Below are 12789 nucleotides of genomic sequence, written 5' to 3'. Positions count from 1 at the left end.
CTCAGTCGTGTCTGATCTTTCTGACCCCATGGACTGCAGCCCACCAGGCTCCTCTGTCCATGGGATTCTCCAGGCAAGAATACTGGAGTGGGTTGCCATGCCCACCTTCAGGGGATCTTCCCAATCCAGGGATCAAACCTGGGTCTCCTGCATTACAAGCAGATTCTTTACCATCTGAGCCACCAGGGAAGGAAGGTGAAGATGCTAGTCACTTAGTTGTGTCTGACTCTTTGAGACCCCACAGATTGTGGCCCACCAGGCTCCTCTGTCCATGGAATTCTCCAGGCCAGAATACTGAAGTGGGTAGCTGTTCTCGTCTCCAGGGTATCTTCATGACCCAGGGATTGAACCAGGGCCTCCCGCATTGCAGGCAGATTCTTTACCATCTCAGCTACCAGGCAAATCTATCTACTCCCTCTGCTTACTGCAACCCTTGCTTCAGGCCCCTCTGGAAGATGCACTGTTTTGCCTCAAAAGAACTTATCCTTTCTTTTTTATGATGCAAATTTCTTGGGGCAAAGGACTATACTAACAACAGTGACTGCTAGCACTGCGGTTGCCAATTATTGAATGCCTATGCATCAGGCACAATACTAGATGCTTTAGATACATTCTCTATAACCTGTTAAACAAACCCAAAAATGGAATTTATCATCTACATTTCACAGAGGGAAAATGCATTGTCCAGTGTCATGAAGCTATGAAAATGAAAGCATGGAGTTAATTTAGATCTGTCTGGCTCCAAATCTGTGCTTCTCCAACTACACCACAATCCAGACAGGTTCATAATTATCCTAGTACTTTCTACTATCATTATTATTAGGGCAATTAAAAGCTAATAAATACTTTGGTGATTCCCGGTTAATCATTATTCAGTTCATCTAATGGCACATTAGATTTACATTGTTCAGTGTAGCCTAACACCAGTGGCTCAGACACTAATGAATCCACCTGGAAGACAGGAGACCTGAGTTCAATTCCTGGGTTGGGGAGATTCCTTGGAGAAAGAAATGGCAACCCACTCCAGTATTCTTGCCTGAAAAATCCTATGGACAGAAGAACCTGAAGAACTACAGTCTAAAGGATTGCAAAGAGTCAGAAACTACTGAACAACTAACATATTCATAGAGTTAACATGCATTTTAAGTGACTTACTTCATTGGTCCTGAAGGGGAGCAGAATACGCCATCTGAAAAGGCACCATAATGATGACTGGGAATTAAAATGACTTAAGAAACAGCAGGTGCAAGAAGGATACTCTGACCCTCCATTGTCCCCCTGAAAGGAGGACTTAAATCTCCCATGCATTGTACAACACAGGGAATGTAGCCGATATTTTATAATAATTGTAAACAGAGTAGAACTTTTTAAAAAATGTTGCAAAAACAAAACAAATGATTTTTTAAAATCTTCCTTGTGAAAGTTAACTTCCTTGTTCCAGGAAGTAGAGCTGCCTCCTTATCACTAGAGACGGGGAATTCAGGGGCCGAGAAGGCGGTGTGAACAAGCCTTGAGGCACTGTCACTAACTAGCTACCCCAAGCCCAAACTCCTCTATTTGGTTGGCTCTTTCCAAAGTTTTATTTTGTATTTGTCTAAAAGCTGCCTGATTTAGTCACTACTTTGACTCAGATATGTCTCATACACCAGAAATTATTTTTTTCTCCTGTTACTCTTTTATGTCAATTTAATTATTAGACCAGTCAAAATAACTAGAGGAGAAAGAAAGGAAGTTTATCTCCCTGCCAGTTCTCATACCAGTTCTTGTGTGTCTCACATGCAGTTCTCCCTTCCCACACACTTAGAAGACCACCTAGATACATCTGGATACTAGGAACTGACGTTGTTCATATTTATCATGATTTTTCTTGTTTCAAAGCATTGGTTGATGGGAATAATACCACAGTCAATCTGACTACGGCTAAAATAAAAGAGCAGAATTCCAAATAATACTAACCCACTCCAGTATTCTCGCCTGGAAAATCCCATGGACAGAGGAGCCTGCGGGCTACAGTCCATGGGGTTGCAAAGTCGGACACGACTGAGCGACTAACACAGACTCCCCTCTGTCCATGAGATTCTCCAGGCAAGAATAATGGAGTGGGTTGCCATGCTCTCCTCCAGGGGATCTTCCCAACTCAGGGACTGAACCCAGATCTCCCACATTGCCGGCGGATTCCTTACTGTCTGGGCCACATGGGAAGCCCATCAAAGTCATACAGAACAAGAAAAGACAGAAACTCTCACAGAGGAGGCTAAGGAGATACGCTGACTAAATGTGAATGGGTATCCTGAACTCTGGGCTTCCGAGGTGCACTAGTGGTAAAAAACCTCCCTGCCAATGCAGGTAGATAGATGTAAGAGAAGAGGGTTTGATTCTTGGGTTGGGAAGAACCCCTGGAGGAGGACACCGCAACCCACTCCACTATTCTTGCCTAGAGAATCCCCTTGACTGTGGAGCCTGGTAGGCTACAGTCCATTGGGTTGTACAGGGTTGGACATGACTGAAGAGCCTTTATACGCATGCATCCTGAACTCTATTCTGGAACAGCAGGAAACTAGTGGAAAAGTTGGAGAAGCCCAAATTAAGTCTGTAATTTAAGTGACAGCCCTGGAATAATGTTAAGATCCGAGTTTTGACAGCTATGGTTAAGTAAGATGTTAACATTAGAGGAAGCTGAGTGAAGGGTATATGGGAATTCTCTATACTATCTCTGGAACTTTCTGTATATCTAAAATTATTCCAAAATATAAAGTAAAAAGAAAAAGCAGAAAAGTTTATATGTATTCTTTCTTTCCTTTGTTAGCTTACCCTTTCTCATAGCTTAATATCAATAAAACTCTCCTATTATAATCTAATTGAAACCTCTGAGCTAGCATTTGGAGTTTTCCCCACTCAAGGGGTTTAATATGCCAGCTTGCATGAATTGGCTGGCCCAGATTCATAACACATGTTAAATTATAGCTTTCTACTATCATTCCAGTTTCCCTGTTATCTCTTTAATCTAAAAAACAAACATATCCTTAAATTTAAAATAAGTAAATTTAATTATTTAAAAAAAAAAAAAAACCAAACACACAAAAAACTATATTTTCTTCTAGCCAGCTAATGGGCAAAAACACTTTCACATTCATTAGATCAAAAATGATTTTAGGTGCAGTTTTAAAACTGCATTTTCTCGAAAAAGAGACACCAGCTTGCCTGTTGTGGGAGCAAAACTGGTGAAGAAATGTGCTCAGTGGTGGTCAAAGTAGATGTGACTCGGGAAGGGGGATAAGTGACTTCAGAGGTCATGAGGTGCTCACTTGAATTCTTTCAAGGCAAAAACAAGTAAACATTGTCTAATATGTGCTGTCCATGATCATAGGGAAAATGGTCTGCCTTTACCTTTTACTGCACTTAATTTTTTAAATGATGGCTTTATGAAAGCAGAAAAATAACACAATATTGTAAAGCAACTATCCTCCAATAAAACTTTTTTTTCTTTCCAAAAAAAGAAAGGAATGTAAACAAGAGAATGCTCAGTAACGAGAATAAAACTGGCGCCCATTATCTGGATTCTTCTGTGGGTTAGAGATGCTAATGAGCAGTCAGCTTTCACAAAAGCCTCACCTTAGCATAATGAGAGATTAGCAAACTAGATTGCATCGCCCCTTGAAATTGTGCATTTGAATCATCTCTTCCTACAAAGCAGCTCTGTCCAAATGACACATTCTATAGCAGGTCAATAACTCATTCTGTCTCCCTGAAGGTTTCTCTCCTGTCTCTGAACCCAAAATGCATTACTCATAAATATTAACATTTTGTTAGTGAGGGATCCTAGACCAATTTGAATTGTTGAGGTTGGGATGTGATTTGACTTGAAAAGAGTAATGAAGTTACAGTGAGTCCAAGGATAGACACAAGTTTTGTAGACATCTGAAACAAGGCATAAAATAGGTGACAACCTTTGGTTTCCTTAATTGCAGTCTAAATAAGAAAAATCACAATGAAGATATTAAGGCCCATTTTTATAGTCTGAAAATAGGATAGTGACCCTGCAAGCTTCTTATTGTTGTTTTCCATCTCCTCCAAAATCACAAGAATAGCCTTTTTAGGACGTCCCTGTTGGTGCAGTGGATAGGAATCTGCCTGCCAGTGCAGAGGACACGGGTTCTATCCCCGGCCTGGGAAGTTCCACATGCCACCGAGCAACCAAGCCATAATTCCTGAGCCTGGGCTCTAGGGTCCGTGTTCTGCAACAAGAGCAGCCACTGCAATGAGAAGCCCCTGCACCACAACAAAGAGTAGCCCTTACTCTTTGCACCTACAGAAAGCCCACGCACAGCCACCAAGACCCAGGGCAACCAAAAACAAAGCAGGAATTTGCAAAAAAAAAAAAATAGTTTTTTAAAATAAAAGAATGCCTAACACATATTAGTTGGTATTATGACCATTTCTGCATGTATTATTTCATGAAATCATTGCAAAAACTTAACTGAATAATAACTGTTATTCTCTCCTGTTACTTAACTTCTCTATGCATTGCAGAGCTGAGACTTGAACTGAGAGCTATTCAAATCCAGAGCCTAGGATCTTAACCACTAAGCCCAACTGTTGATATTAACAACATTGTATGGGAGAGAACAGGGTGGAGCAGAAAATGCTCTGTCTCTGGCTTTGTAAAGCTATTCCTTTGCTGTTTAGAGAATCCTTTTGAATTCACGTTTCTCTCAGCTTAACTGTGGCACACATCATTAGGCTCAAACAGGTAAACTTAAACTATTTTTTATGTGCTTTCTTTGGCAAAATAAGATGCTGTATTAGATATCTTCAAAGGTATTTGTGAGCAGTGCACATTTGATATCTCTAAATGTATCTGTATTGATGGGCTCTTTGACTACTTAATGTTTTAAGGTAATTAAACCACAAAAACTCATTGAAATAATGTTTGGGGCTGACTTAAACCCTTAAAAGCCATTAGCTGTTAACTGCCAAGTTGCTCTGAGTCTCTGTCTGCATGAAATTGAATCATATTTGAGAGGTTTTGTAGGCTAGTGGCAAGATTCATAAAACCCTGACAGCTTTACATCTTTCATCACAAACCAGGAAATCAGAGGAAGGGATTAAAAACTGAATTTGGGAGAGAAAATGGCACTTGATTTTTCAACCAGTGTGTTTCTAGAATCTTCAGCTAATTAACCCCACCTTGCCTTCATAGGGCAAAATTGAAAATATTCATTTACCATTTGTATAATTCACTTCAAGTCAAAGAATGCTCATGCTATACCTATAGGGATTGGTACAGGGGACACAGAGATTAATAAGGCAGTGACCTTGCCCTCAAGAACCTTCAGAGTCAAGAGAGACAAGCAGATGAATAAACAACATGCAGCATGGTGTGGTAAGCCCACCAAGAGAGGAATGCACAAGGCAAAGAAGAGAGGATTATGAATGGGGTCCAGGAAGGCTTCCTGGAAGAAGTTGAATTTAAAGGCAGAGTAGGCAAAGGACATAGCAAAGTATTTCAGACTAAAAGAGAAAACAAAAACAAAAAAACTGGAAACAAGGAGGGGGTACACATACCTAGAGCTGATTCATGTTGCAGAGTAGAAGCTGAAACAATATTGTAAAGCAATTCTACTCCACTTTAAAAAATAAAGACAAAAAACACAGGAAAGAAGCAATGACATTTCATACTCAAAGTAAGATTTCAGAGTATCGCATACACAAGCATGTGCTGGCTCTCTCTCACACTCACTCACACACACACACACACACACACACACACACACACACACACACACACACACACGTCTCTGGCATTTAAAACGTTTGGCATTCTGATCGATTGTATGACCACCTGGTGACCATGTTCATGGAAGACTCTGTCCACAGCTGAAAATGTTTTTGTCTCAGGGTAGATCAGGGTGTGCTCAAAGCCCTGTTCCTCCTGGCACTTATGCATGTCCACCCCCAGGGCGGCTGATACAAACCTTTCTACCCTGTCTTTCCTCTCCTTGGGCTTCCCTGGCAGCTCAGATGGTAAAGAATCTGCCTTCAATGCAGGAGACCTGGGTTCGATCCCTGGCTCTGGAAGATCCCCTGGAGGAGGCCATGGCACCCCACTCCAGTGTTCTTGCCTGGAAAATCCCAAGGACTGAGGAGCCTGGCGGGCTATAGTCTATGGGGTGGGAAAGAGCTGGACCCGAAATTCACTTTCACTTTCTTTCCCTCTCCCGGTCAGCAAAACTCTTTCCTGATATGCACACTCCTGCAGCCCTGTCCTCTGTTCACTATGTACAAGATTGGGATCTGGGCCTCAGATGAGCCAGAAAAGCCTCAGAGTTCTGAGTTACATATTTAGATAGACAGTGAATAGATTTCAAATAGATGCAACATTATCTTAGCTATAAATGAGGTTATACAGGCAAAGAACATAACCCAGCATTCTTGGTACTGATTTGATAGGCAAGCTTATTAATTTCCATCAGTGTATGATAGGAACCTGTTCTGTAAGGAACTGAGGTCTGGGGAAGAGCATGTACGTCTGGACTGAAATACAGATTTCCCCTAAATTTATTTCTTTTTTTCCCAGAGTCTTAGCTGGCATTTCTTCATCTATAAAGTAGGGTATTAATCCTTACTTCCTGTGTTTGTTATGTGGATTAATAAGATAATGTATATAAAGTATCCTTAATGTAAGCAATGCTTTTGAGAGTTACATAATAAGTATTGCTCACTTTAGTTAATGCTTTGGGTTATTAAAAGATGGCCCAAATGATACAATGACTTCTCTTTGTCTACAGAAAAAAAGGTGCCTAAAAGTGACTAAAATTGATTATACAACTCTCATCTTCTACCTAGTAAGTTCTGACAACCATTTGACTATACACTTCTTCCTCAAAGATACAGCTCATCAAAAGTAGATGAGCTAACCTTTCTTGAAATTGTGGTTGCATTTTCTCTCATTCTGTCCTCAAAATTCTGTTAAGAAATATTGAAGAAAGCATTGGACAAGTTGCTTTTTCCATTTGTGCTATTGCACTTAACCAAGAAGTTAGCCCAAGGTCCTTTTTCTGTCATTTTGTTCTATTGCTACATTTCATCCTTTCCCCAACATTCTTCGGTACAAGCCTACCTTTTATTTACTAAGCTCCTCAAGTCTTAAGGGAAATAAATTCTGTGAGAATTCTGATGACTGTTTTCCCTGGGTTCAGGTTAAGGCATGTTCTAGGAGTGTTCTTAAGCCCTTAAGGTTAAACAAGGCCACCTTGGTTGCCGAACCCCATAGCCACTGCTGACATTTTATGTTTTAGGACAATGATAACTCATGTGGACTACAGCTCCAATACCCCAGCGATCTAAACTCAGTAGCAAAACACTCTTAAACCTGCACCCTATCACCTTCTTTATCACCTGCAGATTCCTCTGCATAATATGCAATCACTAACTTTATGTGCTGGTTGATATGCCATCTGCTTCCTATTCTAGAATATGAGGTCTTTGAAATCAATGACCCTATCAATATTATCTAACATTTGATTTTTCACTCTGCCCCAGTTACTGTGAATAAATTGGTGGATGTGCAAATGAAGATTAAATGGAATTAGACACTTAAAATAATTTTAAACTTGGAAATGTCATGATGTACTACATCCTTTTTGGTAATACCTCCGTTGTATAACAGCTTATTGTACATACAATCACCACCGCTCCCACTACTATTCCCAAGTTACCATGGAATACTTATTTATGCTTAATATTTTACAGACAGTAACCCACAATCCTCATAAAATGTTTATGATACAACAGTATCATTTCCTTTCTCCCTTCCATCTTATAGATAGAAAAAAAACAAAACAAAAACCTAAGGAGCATAGAACATAAGAGATTACTAAAGAAGTGGTAGGAAACTCGCCTGAAGGAAATCATCAGCTCACAGGATTTACGTACGTTTTCTCCATTAAGTGTTCTGATTCTGACTTTAGGTAATAGAACAACATTGTGTGATACCTAGCTTTTTAAAAAGGATTCTCAGACTATGTGAAAGAAAAGATGAAAAGAATGCGTGCACACATCCACATTCATTGTACTTATATATGTATAGAACATAGCAGGAGAATACACAGAAAGCTAACTCTGACTCTGAGACAGGAATTAGGGCTCTAGGGTAGAACGGATCTGCTTTAGATGTATTTTGTTACTTTTCTTTTCTTCCCTCATATGCGTGCATTAACTTTTTACAGATAAGATGGAAAAGAAAGGAGAATCAAGGAACTGAACTATATTGGCGGCAGTGAAGGAGGAGAAGTGATAGATTTAAAACTTCCAGTGGGGATTTCCCTGGTGGTCCAGTGGCTAAGATTCTGCACTCTCGATGCAGGGGGCCCGCGTTCCACCCCTGGTCAGGGAACTAGATCCCACATGTAGCAACCAAGTGTTCACACGCCACAACCAAAGTTCCCATGCCCCACAACTAAACTTGGACTAAGCCAAAAGAATAAATATTAAGGAATAAAAAAGACTTTCACTGCAAAGATGGTTCAAGCTGAACTTTTAGCTATTAAGGCTCATTAAGTTTAAAATAAAGATTTTGTCAATTTTTTGGTCAATGTTTTTTCCCAATATTATTAAGTCAACAAAGATGAAGGCCTCTCAATAGCACCATTTTTTTTTCCAGATAATTTAAATCTATGATAGGTGTTTATTTCACTTTTTACAGGATATTTTTTAATAGAGCATTTCCAAGATACAATGTTTTGGATAAAACACTTTATCACAGGATTATCTAGAGCAGGATCAAGCAAATGACAGCTTGAGAACCAAATCCAGCTTGATGCCTATTTTCATAAATAGGGCTATAGCAGAACAGGGTCATTTCTAATGGTTTGCATTCTGTCTTTGGATGGTTTGGGATGAAAACAGCAGAGCTGAGAAGTTGACAGACAACTTAGGGTTTGCAAAGCCTAAAACATTTGCTAGCTGGTCCTTTAAAGAAAACGTTTGCTAAGCTCTGACTCAGAGGATAAAACTACCAGAAATTGCTGGTCAAGTAGAGGTAACAAATACCATAAAGAGACTGAACAGACTTCAAAAAATTCAAATGCTTACTGGGGTTAGACGGGAAATATGCAAGACTGGAAGAAAGGAGGCATAAAACTACGAAGAATGGTAGAGAAAGATGCAAGTAGAGATTAACTTACTAAGCAAAGATTGAGCGAAAGACAAGTACCATATGATATCACATATGTGTGGAATCTAAAACATGCCACTAATGAACTTACCTACAAAACAGAAACAGATGCACAGACATAGAGAACAGACTTGCCAAGGGTTCAGGGAGCTGGGAGAAGGATGGAGTGGGAGGTTGGAGTTAGCAGATGTAAGCTTTGATACATAGAATGGGTAAACAACACTGTCCGACTGTGTAGCACAGAGAATTATATTCAATATCCTATGATAAACCACAAAGGAAGATAACATAAAAAAGGAATATATATATATCAGTTCAGTTCAGTCGCTCAGTCGTGTCCGACTCTTTGCGATCCTGTGAATCGCAGCATACCAGGCCTCCCTGTCCATCACCAACTCCCGGAGTTTACTCAAACTTGACTACATGGAGTCGGTGATGCCATCCAGCCATCTCATCCTCTGTCGTCCTCTTCTCCTCCTGCCCCCAATCCCTCCCAGCATCAGGGTCTTTTCCAATGAGTCAACTCTTCACATGAGGTGGCCAAAGTATTGGAGTTTCAGCTTCAGCATCAGTCCTTCCAGTGAACACCCAGGACTGATCTCCTTTAGGATGGACTGGTTGGATCTCCTTGCAGTCCAAGGGACTCTCAACAGTCTTCTCCAATCAAAAGCATCAATTCTTTGGCACTCAGCCTTCTTCAGAGTCCAACTCTCACATCCATACATGACCACTGGGAAAACCATAGCCTTGACTAGACAGACCTTTGTTGGCAAAGTAATGTCTCTGCTTTTTAATATGCTGTCTAAGTTGGTCATAACTTTCCTTCCAAGGAGTAAGCGTCTTTTAATTTCATGGCTGCAATCACCATCTGCTGTGATTTTGGAGCCCAAAAAAATAAAGTCATCCACTGTTTCCCCATCTATTTGCCATGAAGTGATGGGACCAGATGCCATGATCTTAGTTTTCTGAATGTTGAGCTTTAAACCAACTTTTTCACTCTCCTCTTTCACTTTCATCAAGAGGCTTTCACTCTCCTCTTCACTTTCTGCCATAAGGGTGGTGTCATTTGCATATCTGAGGTTATTGATATTTCTCCCGGCAATCTTGATTCCAACTTGTGCTTCTTCCAGCCCAGCACTTCTCGTGATGTACTCTGCATATAAGTTAAATAAGCAGGGTGACAATATGCAGCCTTGATGTACTCCTTTTCCTATTTGGAACCAGTCTGTTGTTCCATGTCCAGTTCTAACTGTTGCTTCCTGACCTGCATATAGGTTTCTCAGGAGGCAGATCAGGTGGTCTGGTATGCCCATCTCTTTCAGAATTTTTACACAAATGTATGATTGAATCACTTTTCCATAGAGCAGAAAATAACACAGCATTGTATTATAAATCAACTATAATTCAACTTCAAAAAATAAAGAGCTTTCAGCTAGTCACAGGAAAGACAATGAAATTCATGTCAACGATAAAAACTCTTATGGTAATATATCTTGGAGAACTCCCATCTAACTCAAAGTTTTGCTTATTTTGACCAGAGATGGGGGTTAGCAATGCTACTCGGTCCATTGTATGCTGCGTGGATTCCAAAGAAAATAAAACAAAATTCAGTACAATGAAAACCAAAAAAAAAAAACAAAGAAGAAGAAGAATGGTAGAGACATAAGGGAGAGCAGACTCTTCTCAAAGAAGGCAGCCAACTGCCAGTTGAAATCATACGAAAATCTGGGCCAAATATTGCCAAATCTACTAATTTTTCCACCAAAAGTAATGAACATTTTTGCATTGCTGTAAGCTTTTTAATAATTCAGTTTTTTTTTAACTTTGGCTAAAGAAAACACAACAGTGTATGAAGTATAGCAAATTAATGGCCAATCTATAATCTCTAGTCTAAAGAGAATTCTAGGTTACTGGCTTGTTTAATCAGGTGGTGTTATTGCTTTCATTAAATGCAATTATGTCTGTAAACTGTTGAGCCAATTTCTAAGATTTGCTATTTATTCTCCAAATGTGCTGCTACCAAGATTACTAGTAATAATAACAATAAGAAATATGATTTGAGCATAGTTTTCTGCTTTCTTGAGTCAGTACAGCTTGCAAATAGATAATTAATTAAATTTGTAATATATCGATACTCTACAATAATGAGAAAAGCAGTGTTTTTCTAGCCATAAAAAAAAAAAAAAATTCTATGGTGGAGAAGAAGAAAAGCCCAGGTTTTCAGCAAAAATAGTTAGCTGAAATAAAGTGTGGGAAGTGAAGAAGGACTGTGGCCTGAAAACTAGCATACTGGGGAAAAGTGAAAAAAAGTAAACAAAGCAAGCAAGCAAGAAAATGTGATAAGACAAAGAAATGGAGAGGGTAACGAAATGGGAGGACATGATCCATTTGAAGCTGTATAATTAACATGTTATTAGCAACAGTAACCAAAGCTGAGAGCTGGCAGGGATGTGACCAGGCTTACTTCAAAAATTAAATCAGGGACATCCCTGGTGGTCCAATGGTTAGGACTCTGTGCTCCCAGTGCAGACGGCCAGGGTTTGGTCCCTGACTGAGGAATCAAGATGCCACAAGGTGTGGCCAAAGAACATCTTTTTTTTTTTTTTTTTTTCCAGTGTATAAATAACTAAGACTTCAGTTCAGTTCAGTTCAGTCACTCAGTCGTGTCTGACTCTTTGCGACCCCAAGAACCAGAGCACGCCAGGCCTCCCTGTCCATCACCAACTCCCAGAGTTTACCCAAACTCATGTCCATTGAGTCAGTGATGCCATCCAACCATCTCATCTTCTGTCATCCCTTCTCCTCCCACTCTTAATCTTTCCCAGCATTAGGGTCTTTTCAAATGTGTCAGCTCTTTGCATCAGGTGGCCAAAGTACTGGAGTTTCAGATTCAACATCAGTCCTTCCAGTGAACACCCAGGACTGATCTCCTTCAGGATGGACTGGTTGGATCTCCTTGCACTCCAAGGGACTCTCAAGAGTCTTCTCCAACACCACAGTTCAAAAGCATCAATTCTTCAGCACTCAGCTTTCTTCACAGTCCAACTCACATCCATACATGACCACTGGAAAAACCATAGCCTTGACTAGATGGGCCTTTGTTGGCAAAGTAATGTCTCTGCTTTTTAATATGCTGTCTAAGTTGGTCATAACTTTCCTTCCAAGGAATAAGCATCTTTTAATTTCATGGCTGCAATCACCATCTGCAGTGATTTTGGAGCACCCCCCCCAAAAAAAATAAAGTCTGCCACTGTTCCCACTGTTTCCCCATCTATTTGGCATGAAGTGATGGGACCAGATGCCATGATCTTAGTTTTCTGAATGTTGAGCTTTAAGCCAACTTTTCCACTCTCCTCTTTCACTTTCATCAAGAGGATCTTTAAATCCTCTTCACTTTCTGCCATAAGGGTGGTGTCATCTGCATATCTGAGGTTATTGATATTTCTCCCGGCAATCTTGATTCCAGCTTGTGCTTCCTCCAGCCCAGCGTTTCTCATGATGTACTCTGCATATAAGTTAAATAAGCAGGGTGACAATATACAGCTTTGACGTACTTCTTTTCCTATTTGGAACCAGTCTGTTGGTCCATGTCCAGTTCTAACTGTTGCTTCCTG

Source organism: Cervus canadensis, chromosome 18 (assembly GCF_019320065.1).
Source record: "Cervus canadensis isolate Bull #8, Minnesota chromosome 18, ASM1932006v1, whole genome shotgun sequence".
Classification (NCBI taxonomy): domain Eukaryota; kingdom Metazoa; phylum Chordata; class Mammalia; order Artiodactyla; family Cervidae; genus Cervus; species Cervus canadensis.
The sequence above is the reverse complement of the archived record's forward strand: the minus strand, read 5'-3'. Positions refer to the sequence as shown.